Here is a 12,645-nt window from a genome sequence, read left to right as displayed (position 1 = left end):
CCCCGTCCAACAGCCCTGGAGGCTCCCGCCCGCCCTTGGCCGGGCTGTCCCAGCGCGTTCTCCCCATCCTGCCGGACTGGAGGAATCGGGGTGCTCTCGTGTGCTTTACAGGAGCCTAAAAGCACAACCTGCTCCCGAGCTCCCCTGAGCCTGCTCCCCTCCGCGGGGCTGAAGGGAAACGGGGAGTTGGAGCTGTGATTCAGACCTTGCAAAGATAACGCTTTTTAGCAAGCAAGCGTGATGTGCCCTTAATTTCTCCCACCTGCCTCATCAACTGGAATGAGGCCCATCTGGTCCTTGGAGCCCCGGGCCAAAAGTATAAACTTCAAACTTAAGGCATTGTGCTGAGATGGTTTGTTCTCAGCTGTGCTAATGCTGCTTAGGGGGAGGAAGTGTTTGGTCCTTACATTTGCTGTCCTTCCCCTCTCAGACATTTTCTCCTCTAGAGTCTCTTTCTGCCCTTTTTACGGGATGATTTAAGGCCATTCCTTTTTCCAGTGTGTGGGGATTCCAGGTGTGAGGCAGCACGTTCCCAGCAGGGAGTTCATGTTGTGCCTGGCTGACTGATGCTGTGGGAGTCTCATGCTGCCAATGCAGCTTGGCTTGGGCGCTGCTTGACTCCGTGCCAGCAACTGCCGTCTGACTTGTTCCTTCTCTCCTGTCCTGTCTCTGAGTGCTGAAGGATGGATGGATTCCTGTGAAGGTGCAGCTGGGAACACATCCCTGTCCCTGTCTGGGCTGGGGGATGTGCTGACTGTCACGATCAGTGCATCTGTTGCTCTGCTAGAAGGACTTTGCTTTGCGCTGTGAGATTTGCTTGCAAACAGCAGTCTGAGCTGAGGAAACCCTTCGGGAGGAGATGTCAAAGCCCAGGCATGCAGCAGGTTTTTGGGAGGTACTGCCAGGCTCTTCTTGCTGCCCCAGAGGTGCAAATGCTTAGGTTAGTACCCTTTAGCCATGAGGCAGAGTGTACGTGGCTGATGAGCATCCTTCCCTCCTCAGCACAGCCTGCTGGGCTGGTCTGTGGTATTTCTGGGACTTACCTTCCAACTTACAGGAGCCAAACCCTCCTGGCCCCAGAAAAATCCAGCCTCGAGCAGGTTGATTTACATCACACAGCCCATCCCAGAGCACCCAGGAGGGCAAGTTGAGCAGCAAAGCAAGGAGAGGACTCTCAGAGAGGCTGTAGCTTGAATTACAGAGGCTGATGGAGCCAGCTCAGACCAGTTCAGGATGGTTAAAACTAAAATGTCCCATTTAGGGTTGGTGGCCAGACAGCTCCGTGGCCTTGGCTGCTTTTGCAGGCACAACAGGATAGGGTACTGAGGGCTGTGGTGGGGGGCTCTGCTCCCACCAGCAGTGACCAGCCCAGCCCTCACAGCTGCTTTGTGACAATGAGGGCCTGCATTGCCCACAGGAATCATTGAACTGAACACAGGGATTGTGCTTAATTTGTTCTGTCCTCTGGTGCTCCCCCAGCATGTGACACCATTGCTGTGCTTCAGTTGGGAAGCTGGAAAGCTGAGATGCTCGTGGTGCTTCCCTGGTGTGGCCCTGTCTGTAGCATTGCAGCTGAAGTGCTGTGAGTTTCCTCAACAAATTAATCCTTCACTGCACTGCAGAACCCCCCTGGAGGTGAGATATGTTCATCTCGAAGCCCCTGAGGAACTGATTTGTCTGCACTTTGTGAACCTGAGATGGAGAGGTCAAATCATGGTGTGTGAGTGCGGCTACATCATAAAACTCTTAATAATGGTGTTCCTTCTTGCCTTGAATATGGACATCCTGCAAATGCAGAGGCACCAGGAAGTGATGAGATTCTGGGTGAGTTTGGTGCCTCTTGGGTTAAATGGGTGTAAGGTTGTTTACCCATCTGGAGGCGGGGAAGAAGGGAAGATGTTTAGAAAGCTGAGAGATCATCTGAGGAGTGAAGAGTCACCACTGTGTGGGCGATTCGAGCTCTCAGGCTTGCTTTCATGTAGGGGAAGGGTCTTCTGGATGCTACCCAAGGAAGGGGAGGTATGGCTGTGCCTCAGGAGGGCTCTGTGCCCACAGGCTCCTCCTCCAGGCTGGACATCTCCTTGTGGTGCCCAGCTCATGGAGGCTCAGCGAGTGGGGTGTCCAGTGGTGGGGAGCCCCAGGGAGTGGGAGGTCTCGAGAGCAGGAGGCACTGAGTCCCTGGGCTTCCCCCTCCTTCAGTCTCCCAATTCTGGGTCTCCCCTTCTTAGTCATCAGAAGTATTGTTACCTCTCTGCTGCAGGTGTTCTTCCTTCTTCGGCAGGAAGGACTGACCCCTGTCATGGGTTGGACAGATGTTAATTTAAAATGTGTCACTTGGAACTCGTGCGACCCCTCTGCTTGATTTCTGATCATCCAGGTCAAGTAACATTATAAAAGGCAACTATTTTTCCCATTCAAACTTAAAAAAAAAAAAGACTATTTCTGTCTCAAACTGCCTGAGCTTCTCCCCTCCTTCCTTTTTCCCCCACTTTTTTCCTCAATTTTTCCCTCCCCTCTTTTTCCCCCTTCCTCCTTTTTTTCCTCTTCCCCTCTTTTTTTCTCCTGCCTTTCCCCCCCTTTCCCCTCCTCTTTTCCCCTCTCCCCTTCTTTCCCTCTGTCTTTTTCCCCCCCACTTTTTAATTCCCTTTGGAAAGCAGCAGCCATGCAGATCCCGGCTGGAGTGACTCACGCCAGGACTGCTCGGGGCAGGGCAGGAGCCGCTGGAGGCAGCCCTTCCCCACGTCCCCAGGAGCCAGTGACGGGGTGATGAATCACTGCGGTGCAGAGTTACTGTAATGATGAATTGTCATGAGTCTTAATTAGCAAATTGCTTAATTTTACTTAGAAAGTTGATGATTAGTGCGACAATAAGTGCTTTGTGTATTCTTTGTGAGAGTCATTCAGCATCGTTCTTCCTTGGATAACTAATTGGAGAAGACTATTCCACAGAGCTCCTCCAGCACGCCTGTATCAGTCCCTTAAACATTTCTGTAGCAGACACTGCTGCATCACCTGGATGCTGTAATTATGGGATGGGACTGATCACAGGAGACTTCCAAAAACCTGGAAGGGACAGGGAGCAAGCCAGTAAGGGAGCTCTACCTGTTTTATTCATTAGTGCTCTGCACAGCTGCCTTCTATTCCAGCACCCCTGAATGCCTCGCTGCTTGCTTTGAAGTTGGCTAATCTTGGTTGGGCTTTATCTTATCTTTTTTAGGAGCCAGTTCCAGAATTAAAAGCTCGTGACTGACAATGTTCTGCTTTCTGCTCTCCTGAGCTTTATGCTAAACCTTTATAGCTGTAATTGTCTCAGAAGAGTGTAATTGCCTCAGGTGTAGCTTGGATCTCCTGGTGCCCTTGCTGCCTGCAGTGTTTAAAGCTCTGCCTTTGGCACAGGTAGAAGAGCAGCTGAGAGCAGGATCGTGTTCCAGGGGAAAAAATCAATATAATATGCACAAGATGCCTCTAAATTCAGCACTTTCTAATTACTCCAGGATCCTGAACTTCTCCATCAACAGCAGAATCCAAGTCTTGTTGTGAAGGTTGTTCCTTCTGTGTGGTTTAGCCCTGTTTTGGTCCCTGTGCCTTGATTACCATCTTACCAGGGGTGTAAATAGATTGAGGTGCTGAGGAGGACCCCAGAGGGGGTCAGGGAGAGGAGCAGGTGAGCTGCAGCAAGGTCAGGGGAAGCAAAGGACATGCATGGAGCTGGAAAGGCTCTCGAGAAGTGTCTGCAGCCCAAAAGGCAACTCAAAGGTGGATGCTGGAGTCCGTGGGTCTGACAAGTGTGACCATCACTCTCTCCTACTTATCTGTCCCACAATGCTCCATTCTAGACATGATGAATGCTTGTCAGTGTCAGCAAACACTGGATTTATTGCCAGGGAAGGAAAGAAGCCACTGTGACTACTCACTGAGTAATAGTGAGTAATTTGACTTTTAATTGTGAATTAGTGTCATCGTTAGATTATGCTGGTGTAAACATGAACAGAATCAGGTCCATTAGTTTTGATATTTGGTTCTAACTTGCCCTGTGTAAAGCAGGAGTAACCCTCTTGCAGAAGTGAGGAAGTTGAGCCAGAATCTAGTTTAATTTTCCAGGTTTCTTGGGCGGTGGGAATGGCTGTAACTTCCCTTTTACCCCGTAGTGTCTCTCCCTGTACTGGATGATGCAGCCCAGGTCACACAGTGGTAAGGATGCCTCTTCTTTGCCCTGGTTAAACTGGGGCTCTCTTATTCCCTGAAAAGGGCAGTAATGGGGGGGATTTGGTACTTTTTGCAGACATTAGTGGACTCTGAGCACTTGTGTGCCAATGCATGTGCCTGCCATGCTCCCTGGCAGAGACCAGTGTGCTCTGGCTTCTGGATCAGGGAAGAAAGTCCCTTCTGTCACATGGGAAAGGGGTAAACTGGCTAGAAAAGAGCCATTTTTTCTGGCTTCTACAGCTCTATTATGTGCAATGGAGACACTAACTGCCCCTGTGTCGGAGAATTGCTGAGAACCAAACCCAGAAGGATTGCCAAATCCTCCACTGAATGCCAGAGGAAGCACTGTAAGTAAAAGTCATCTGTCTCAACTGAAAGGCTGAATGGTGACTCAAAATCTCTACAGTTAACTTCATTTAATTTTCCTATCTGTGCAAAGCAGCAAACTGATTAAAGGCAGGCATTCTGTATGTTGTTTGCATAGCAATCCACTTGTCCTGGCCCAGCCTCGTACTGCAGTGTGGAGGAGAGCCCAGCAGCCTGTTTTTATTTTTCATTCTGTGTTGCATTTAAAATGTGGCCAGAAAAGGGGGGAGCAGAGCGGGGTGGGTGTTAAACATTGGCTGCCCACCTTAATTGCAACCGAGCAATGAATGGCTGCAGGCTTTCTTGGACAGCTCCTCCGTGAATGTCACACACAAATCCATCTGACACCTGGGGTCAGAAGTATCCTTCCAGTGCTTTTTGTTAAGTCATCTCGCCCATTTCTGTGCCAAACGATCTGGCTAAATTGAATTGCATTTAAATGAGGTGAGTGTGCCATGGATCATCTGACTGCTGCTGCTCCCCTCCGAGTTTTGTGACAAATCACTCTAAATGCAAACACTGTGTCTCGTACCCTGAACTTACTGCTGCAATTAAAGGCTGATCCTTTAAGCTTTATCTGGAAAAACAATATAGTAATAGCACTCCTGCGTGTTTGCACAGAAAAGGAGAGGTGTGCATACAGCAGGTGCTAGCAGAGCTCTGTTAATTCAGTTTGCAGTCACATTGAAGATGTGAGCAGTGACATTGGCATGTCCAGGACCTTCAGTGCAAGCTCTCCAGGAATTACAGCACTTACTGTGATGCCTTCACTGCTGTGTCAGCTGAGCTGTGCCACCACTCCAGTTTCTATTAGCTTATGGTACAGGAGAGGGCAACAAAATGCAAATGCAATGAGTCAAGGAAGGTTTCTGAGCAGTGCCTGAATTCCCCCTAAAACTGAGTTTTGTCTGAGTGATCAGCAAGATGCAATGACTGACACTGGAATGAGTCCCCAGGGCTCACAGCTCGGCGATTAGTCAGTTCTCATTACCTCTTCCTCCAATTAACGTCAGCAAATCCGTGCTCCTGAGTCAACGAGGACCTCAGGAGGAACTACACTTCCCCAAAAGGCTGCCAGATGTCAGCAGCAGCTCCAATCCCCTCGCCTTGATGGTTCTGTGCTTTTAACACACATAATTAACTGTTAACACCGTCCTGTTTCTGTCACTCCAGCCCTTCACCCGTGGTCTGTCAATAACCACTGTGAGCTTGGCTGTGACTGAGGAGTCTGTGCCCAGCTCTGCTGTCATGTGCTCCTGCACTTCATCTCATTTCCATGCTCATCCCAGCCAAGCAGGAATCCAGCCTGAGATCCCTTTTGGTAAAGCCTCGTCCCTCCATTTGGATCTTCCTCCCTGCTGTCTTTGCCATTTCTCTTGAACAGGTTATGGCATCAGGCTGTGACATCTTTTACCGTAGCTTTTATGGTCAGTCTGTACAAGTGGAATATGAGTTAATTTTCCCCTTACAATCCAAGATACTACATGGAATATTTTTACATATTTTTGGAGTCTGCAGGCTGTGGAAGAAGCTCACTTGTCACAGTGTCCTTCATTATGAAGGTGTCATTTTTTTTCCATCGGTTCACTTATCCGCAGCTTGTCAGGAATAATTAAGTGCTGTGGTTGCTTTGACCTCCCTTCAATGGACATTTACACAACTCATAAATACAAGAGTAGCTCCCCTGAGCTCTTTTTCCACACAGGTAGAGTTGCTCAGCTTTGCTCAGCGATGCTTTGAGAAAAATGAGGAGCCCAGATGGGCATGTGTTTGGGAGGATCCTGAGTTCGTTGTTTCCTAAAACCCATGTTGCTCAGATCAATTAAGTTTTGCTTATTAACATTAAGAATACATTTATGCCCAGGTATTTTTACAGTCCCCTTTACTCCCACATTGGCACGGGCAGTGCTGCTGTCCAAAATAAATGAAGTGTGTGAAGACAGACAGCTTAAAGGTGTTGAGGAATGTGGCTGTTTCAGACCTCTCACATCTCACTCGACTTTCACCTAATTTGTTAACGGGTATGTTTTTCCCTGGGGGACAATAATGCTTTTCTCTGTGAAATTTTACAGAGGACCTTCCAAGCCTCCTTTTGTCCCTTTGGGTAAAATCAGTTGAACTGGGTTCTTTTCTGGTGCCTCTCTATTTTCCCTAGAGAATCCAAGTTGGTTCTTAACCCTTTCTGTCCTCCAGGCCTTACAAACTGTAGGATAGAAACACTTAGCTGTCTCACAAGTCTAGACACAACATGGGCAGCTGCAGGTCCACTGGGGAGAGGCTTCTCACTGTCTAAAAAATTGGATGTATAGGTGAAGAGAAGAATATTTGCTCATTTTAAGTATGAGCTAAAAGAGAAACTCGCAGAGGGATGCACGGTGAGTTTGCAACCGGGAATCGTTGGGTCTCCTGGGGCAGCAGTGATGTTGTCAAGATGTCTCCTCAGACCCAAGGGTTTGCAAACATTTCCAAGCCTCCAGCCACCCTTGGGACACAGGTGAGTGTCACCACCAGTGATGGCAAACTGGGGAGCAGAGAGCAAGGCTCCCCTCCGGTGTGACACTCATTACGCCAGGCAGGCGGCTGCATCCCTCCCGTAGCCGCAGACAAAATACTTTAATATTCACTTACTCTGCGGTGGCAAGAACAGCTGGGATGGTTCCTGTGCTCTTTGATTTATCCAGACAGGCTACGAGGGTGTTTGCTGCACATTTCCTTAGAAGTTTGTCACAGCCTGACACGTGCCGTTCCCGCGGTGCCTCGCAGAGCTCAGTCAGTGTCCTTCCCCGGCTGAGGGAGGAAAACAGGCTGAGCCAGCCTTGGGATACCTCATCCTCAGACTGAAAGAGCCCTTGGAGCAGGAGGTCTGTCTGACTTTCCATTTCTCTTTCCCCCCCCTCATCTCTCACTCCATCTTGTTTGTATTTGCTGCCCATCCCGCTACGTTTCAGGTGAATGACAGGTCTCTGCTTACAAGGGATGTTGTGTTGGTGTTGAAAACGTTTTCCTTTGCAAAGGAAAATATCTTCATTCCATAGGTATTGATGCAGAAGAGTATTAATTCAAAACCTGCCCTAGATTAATGTAGAACAGCACAAATAACAACCAGGTACTGTGAATGATGAATGGGAGAAAGGATTTTAACTGTCACCGAGCTACCACACAGGGAGTATTTTACAGGAGGCGCCGTGTTTTCTGTGTCAGTTCTGCATTTGCTTTACTTAACAATAACCATCCGATCTTAAAAAGTCATCTTCTGCTAAGGGTACTACCAAGAAGGAAGGAGAATATTTGGAACTTGCTTTGAAACAGTTGCTCTCATGGGAACTCAAAGCATGGTTATTACTGTGCCACTCGGAAAGCTGCTTTTCTGTCCAGCTTCCCTGTGATCCCTTTAGCTCTATCTGATACCAAAGGCTTGAGATCTCCAGATTAGGAATTAAATTCCACCTCTTTGGCCCCGCTGGAGTCACAGCAAATGGGTTTTCCTTTACAGTGAGTGCTTCCAGCTGAAGCTGTTGCTTTTTGGTCAAAATTGAACTTTTTTGGGAGGAAAAGATAATTAAAGCCACGCGATACAGGTGTAGGAATAATAAGTGGCTTGAAAATGAGCAGGGATTATTCAAATGGCAAGCCCTGATCTTGCACGGATTTAAGTGCTTGTTTTATTCTGCTGGCATGTGTAAGTACACAGGACAGTTGGGAGGGCTCTGTCTTGGGCTGATGGGGGATTTAGGGTGGCCATGGCACGGCCAGAGGCTGTAAAGTTGGGACAGCTGGGTGGGATGCAGCACTTAGAGCATCAGACAGCAGTTGCTGGTGAAAATCCAGAAATGGAAAGTGAATGTAATTTATAAATAAGCACTTTTTTTCAGTGAGCTTCTAACAACTTGCTTAATTAGCTGGATTCCCAGCAGCACAAAATGTGACCACGATCATCTCAACTTAATTAAAAGTGTATCTATGTCGTGATAGCATGTGGATTATGTGGAGACTTGCAGCAGCCTGATGGATTTTCATCCTGCTCACATACAATGTCAGGGTTCAGACTGTTGTTTTTTATGATGAGCTTTTATTCTCCTTGCAAGAGTTTCCAGTGTCATTTCTGCTGACAGATGCTGCTTAGAACAGATTTATTTTTATTCCCTTACAGTTTGAATTGGATCAAACATCTTTTTCCACGTAGCTCAAGTTTCCACAGTGGAGTTACTCCTCGTTTACTACTCCAAAAAAGAAAATTGTAGTTGTTTTTTGTGACTTTCTTTAGCAGCAGTTGAAATGTTTTTTTGGCATGTGTGCATATAATCTATTAATTTCCACTTCCTGTCAATTGTAGGAATTGGTGTTTATAAATAGTATAAAAAATTTTAATGCAGATAAAAAGAGATAGAGAGAAAATCCAGCATTTGGTTTGGTTTTTTTTTTTTTTGAGAAAAATCCAGCATTTGGCCTTTTTTTTTTTTCTTTCCTAGCTGCAATCAGTGAGGTGTTGAAACTTGTAGGGTGTTTGTTTCTGGCATTGATAAGGATCTCTCACATTCTTATATAAAATGCTAAATTAACAGTAATCAACCCCCACGAATTACAGCCCCACTCAGGCATAACTTGCCTTTCTCTCCAGCTTCCTCTGAATCTGCAGATCTGAAGGCTTTTTCCCTGTGATCTGAGAAAGCAAAATTCCTGACAGAACTAATGGGGCTCCTGCAGCATTTTGAAACCTTTTCTTTTTCCCCACGAGTGGCTGCCTAATGTGACTGGGATTCCAGTGGCTGTTTGCATTATTCCCTCCCTGCAGTCGGATATTCAGCACCATTAGCCTGCCTGGCTGGTTGGCACGGCTGTGGCTCTCTGGTGAGGCTTTCCAGCAGGTTTCTCAGTCCACATAATTGAGATAGTTTGTTGCCTTAAGTAAGTATTGGGTAATGGTACCTGACGTGGGATTTAAAAGCATTTTCAGGTCCTTGTATTGTGCTTTGTGCTGTGATGTTGTGGCAAATGTGTAAGATGCGAAGGACCAGAGATTTCTGAGCTGGTGGGAAGTGGTGTGTTCTCAGCTGAAACCCCTCAGAGCCAACAGTGACCACCCAGCAGGGAAATCGATTCCAACTCCTGGAAGAGGGAAGTGAAGAAAGTTCTGCTGTGTCATAGAATATCCTGAGTTGGAAGGCACCCACAAGGATCATCGAGTCCAACTCCTGGCCCTGTACAGACACCCCAACAATACCACCCTGTCCCTCGGAGCTTTGTCCAAACATTCCTCGAGCTCTGTCAGCCTTGGGGCTGTGCCCACTGCCCTGGGGAGCCTGTTCAGCGCCCAGCCACCCTCTGGGGGAAGAACATTTTCCCAATATCCAGCCTAAACCTCCTTTGACACAGTGTCCTGTCATTCCCTTGGGTCCTGTCACTGGTCACTAGGAGAAGAGATCAGATCCTGCCCCTTCTGTAGCTGTAGCAGCTGGATTTGCACTCTCTGCTCTCCCATTGCAGCTCAGCTCCTGGCAGGAGGGGCAGCCCTGTCCATCATATGCCCTTCCCTGGCTCTTGGCTCCAGTTTTTCTCTCTCTGTTGGCAGGACCCTCATGCACTCTCTCTGGGGCAGCAAATCTGTTCCCACTCCTAGGAAGCAGTGATTTGGTTCTGATGCCATCTGGAAAACTGCTGTGGACAAAAGCAATTAAACATCAGCAAAATCTGCTTCTGCCAAGCCCTGTCACAACCACTACCAAAATGGTCAATATAAGCAAGATTTGGCCTTAAATTTGCCCCTGGGAAGCGCAGGGCGGGGATGCTGCCTTTGCCTGGCTCACGTGCCGCCCTCAGCAGCGCTCCTGCAAGAGTGGACTGTCCAGCCAGGATGTGCTGAGCCAGGGAAGCTCCGGGATGAAACAGCAAAACGCTGCCTCGCCAGCTGATGGCCGGTCACGCATTCCAAGTGTCTGTCTCCACATTCCCGTGGCCACCCCGCCAGCCAGGCCTCGCCTCCGGGCCCGCTTCGCCTCCCTTGCAAAGGCACAGCTTCCGCCAGCATCCGCCTCGCGCCGCTGCCTTTGTTTGCTCTGGAGAGTTTGGAAAAGCGGAGGTGGCCTGCAGCTGGGTGACACACGTGGCTGGAGAAGAGGGGAATGGTGAGCTCTTCCCGCAGCTCCATGCAAATCCTCGTTGGATACGGAATGCTGCGGAGCGGTTGATTTCTCAGAGATGCGTTGGGACCAATAAACGAATGGTTTGCTCTGAGCGACAGGGCCTGGAAGTCAAACCAGGCTCTTCATAGCCAGAGGTCTGAAGAAATGACAGGAGGGTGTGTGCAAAGCCCTGGGGTGATGTCAGCCTTCCTGCTGTGCTGGGATAACTCCCTTTTGCCAGCTGCAACCAGCCACTGTGGATACCACAGCCGAGCTTGGGATGCTGGTTCTGACCAGCATCAGCAGTGACCCGCAGCCACTGCTGCCTCAGCCATCCTCGTCCCCACTCCTGCTGCCAAAAAAGGTGAATTTTCTTGTGTGCAGCAGTTTGTTTTTTCCCATGAATGTTTGGGACCCTGGGAAGCTGAGGGTTAATGTCAGTGGCCCAGTGATGGAGCTGGATGGGTGCCCTCGGTGGCTTCTTGTGCTGTTTTGTTGTCCCCAAGTAACTGTGTGACAGAGCATCAGTTTCCATCCCTGTGGATACCCACAGATCCGTGGTCAGCCACTGGGCTCAGGCAGGAGAAAGCAATCTGCCCTGTGAGCACTTTGGGAAGGATCCACGTCAGAGGGAAGAAGAAGTCGGAGCTTTAAGAAGTCAGAGCTGAAAAACTCTGGTTAATCTCCCCCCCTGGAGACTCCACAGGCTGGTGGGATGTCACTGAATGTGCCCCTGCTCTGTCTGTGCTGTGGGCAGGGCTGCTCCGTGCTGCAGATCCAAACAGTTTTAAGGCATTTAAGGGAAACTGAGGGACAATCCCTGTTTCTGGTCATGAGGAGGTGTCCTGGTGTCCTTCATGTCCTGGGGGAGAACTTGGGGTATGTTGTGCCTGCTTGCCTTGGGCCCGTGGGGTCCTCACGCCTGCCCACCCTGCCAGCTCTGGGAAAGGGGGTGGAAAGGGATGTGGTGGAAACTGGCTGGGACTGGGGGGATAATTAGGGAGGGTGGGGTCTGGATGGGTGATCATGTGCGTGGTGGGTCTGGGCAGTGGGATCCCTGCATGGGGTAGGTCTGGGAAGGATGGTCCCCACACATGGGTGGGGAGATCCCTGGGGATACCTTTGTGCAGGAGGTGATTCCCACGCTTGGGTGGGGTTTGGCTGGATGTAGCCATAGGTGTGGGAAACCTGGGTGGAAGGATTCCTGTGTGTGGGAGGTCTGGGTAGGTGATCCCTGTCCGTGGGTGGGGAGATACGTAGGGGTTCCCGTGTGGGGGAGGTCAGGATGGGTGATCTCTGTCCATGGGTGTGGATCTCTGTCCATGGGTGGGGGTCTGGGTGGGGATCCCTGTGGGGAGGAGGTCAAGGCGGGTGATCCCTGTCTGTGTCTGGGGGCTGGGTGGGGAGGTGCCTGGGGATCCCTGCAAGGAGGATGTCTGGGTGGGTGAATCTCTGGAATAGGTGAGGGATCCCCCTGAGGGGAGCTCTGGGAGAGGGGGTGGTGGAATCCCTGTGTGGGGTAGGTCTGGGTGGGTGATCCCTGTCCATGAATGGGGGTCTGGATGAGGGGATCCCTGCCTGGTGGAGGTCAGGGTGGGTGATTCCTGGTCAGGGTGGGGTCTGGGTGAGGAAATCCCTGGGGATCCCCATGTAGGGGAGGTCTGGGTGGGTGATCCCTGTCCATGGGTGCAGGTCAGGGTGGCTGATCCCTGTCTGTGTGTGGGGGTCTGGGTGGGGAGATGCCTGGGGATTTCCACATGGGAGTTGTCTGGGTGGGTGAACCTCAGGAATAGGTGAAGGATCCCTGTGTGGGGAGCTCTGGGGGAATGGAATCCCTGCATGGGGGACGTCTGGGTGGGTGATCCCTGTTGATGGGTGAAGAGACTCCTGGGTATCCCTGTGTATGAGATGTCTGGATGGGTGATCCCTGTCCATGGGTGAGGTCTGGGTGAGG

This window comes from Lepidothrix coronata, unplaced genomic scaffold (assembly GCF_001604755.1).
Source record: "Lepidothrix coronata isolate B3197 unplaced genomic scaffold, Lepidothrix_coronata-1.0 Scaffold284, whole genome shotgun sequence".
NCBI classification, from domain to species: Eukaryota; Metazoa; Chordata; class Aves; order Passeriformes; family Pipridae; genus Lepidothrix; species Lepidothrix coronata.
Note: the sequence above shows the minus strand (reverse complement) of the source record.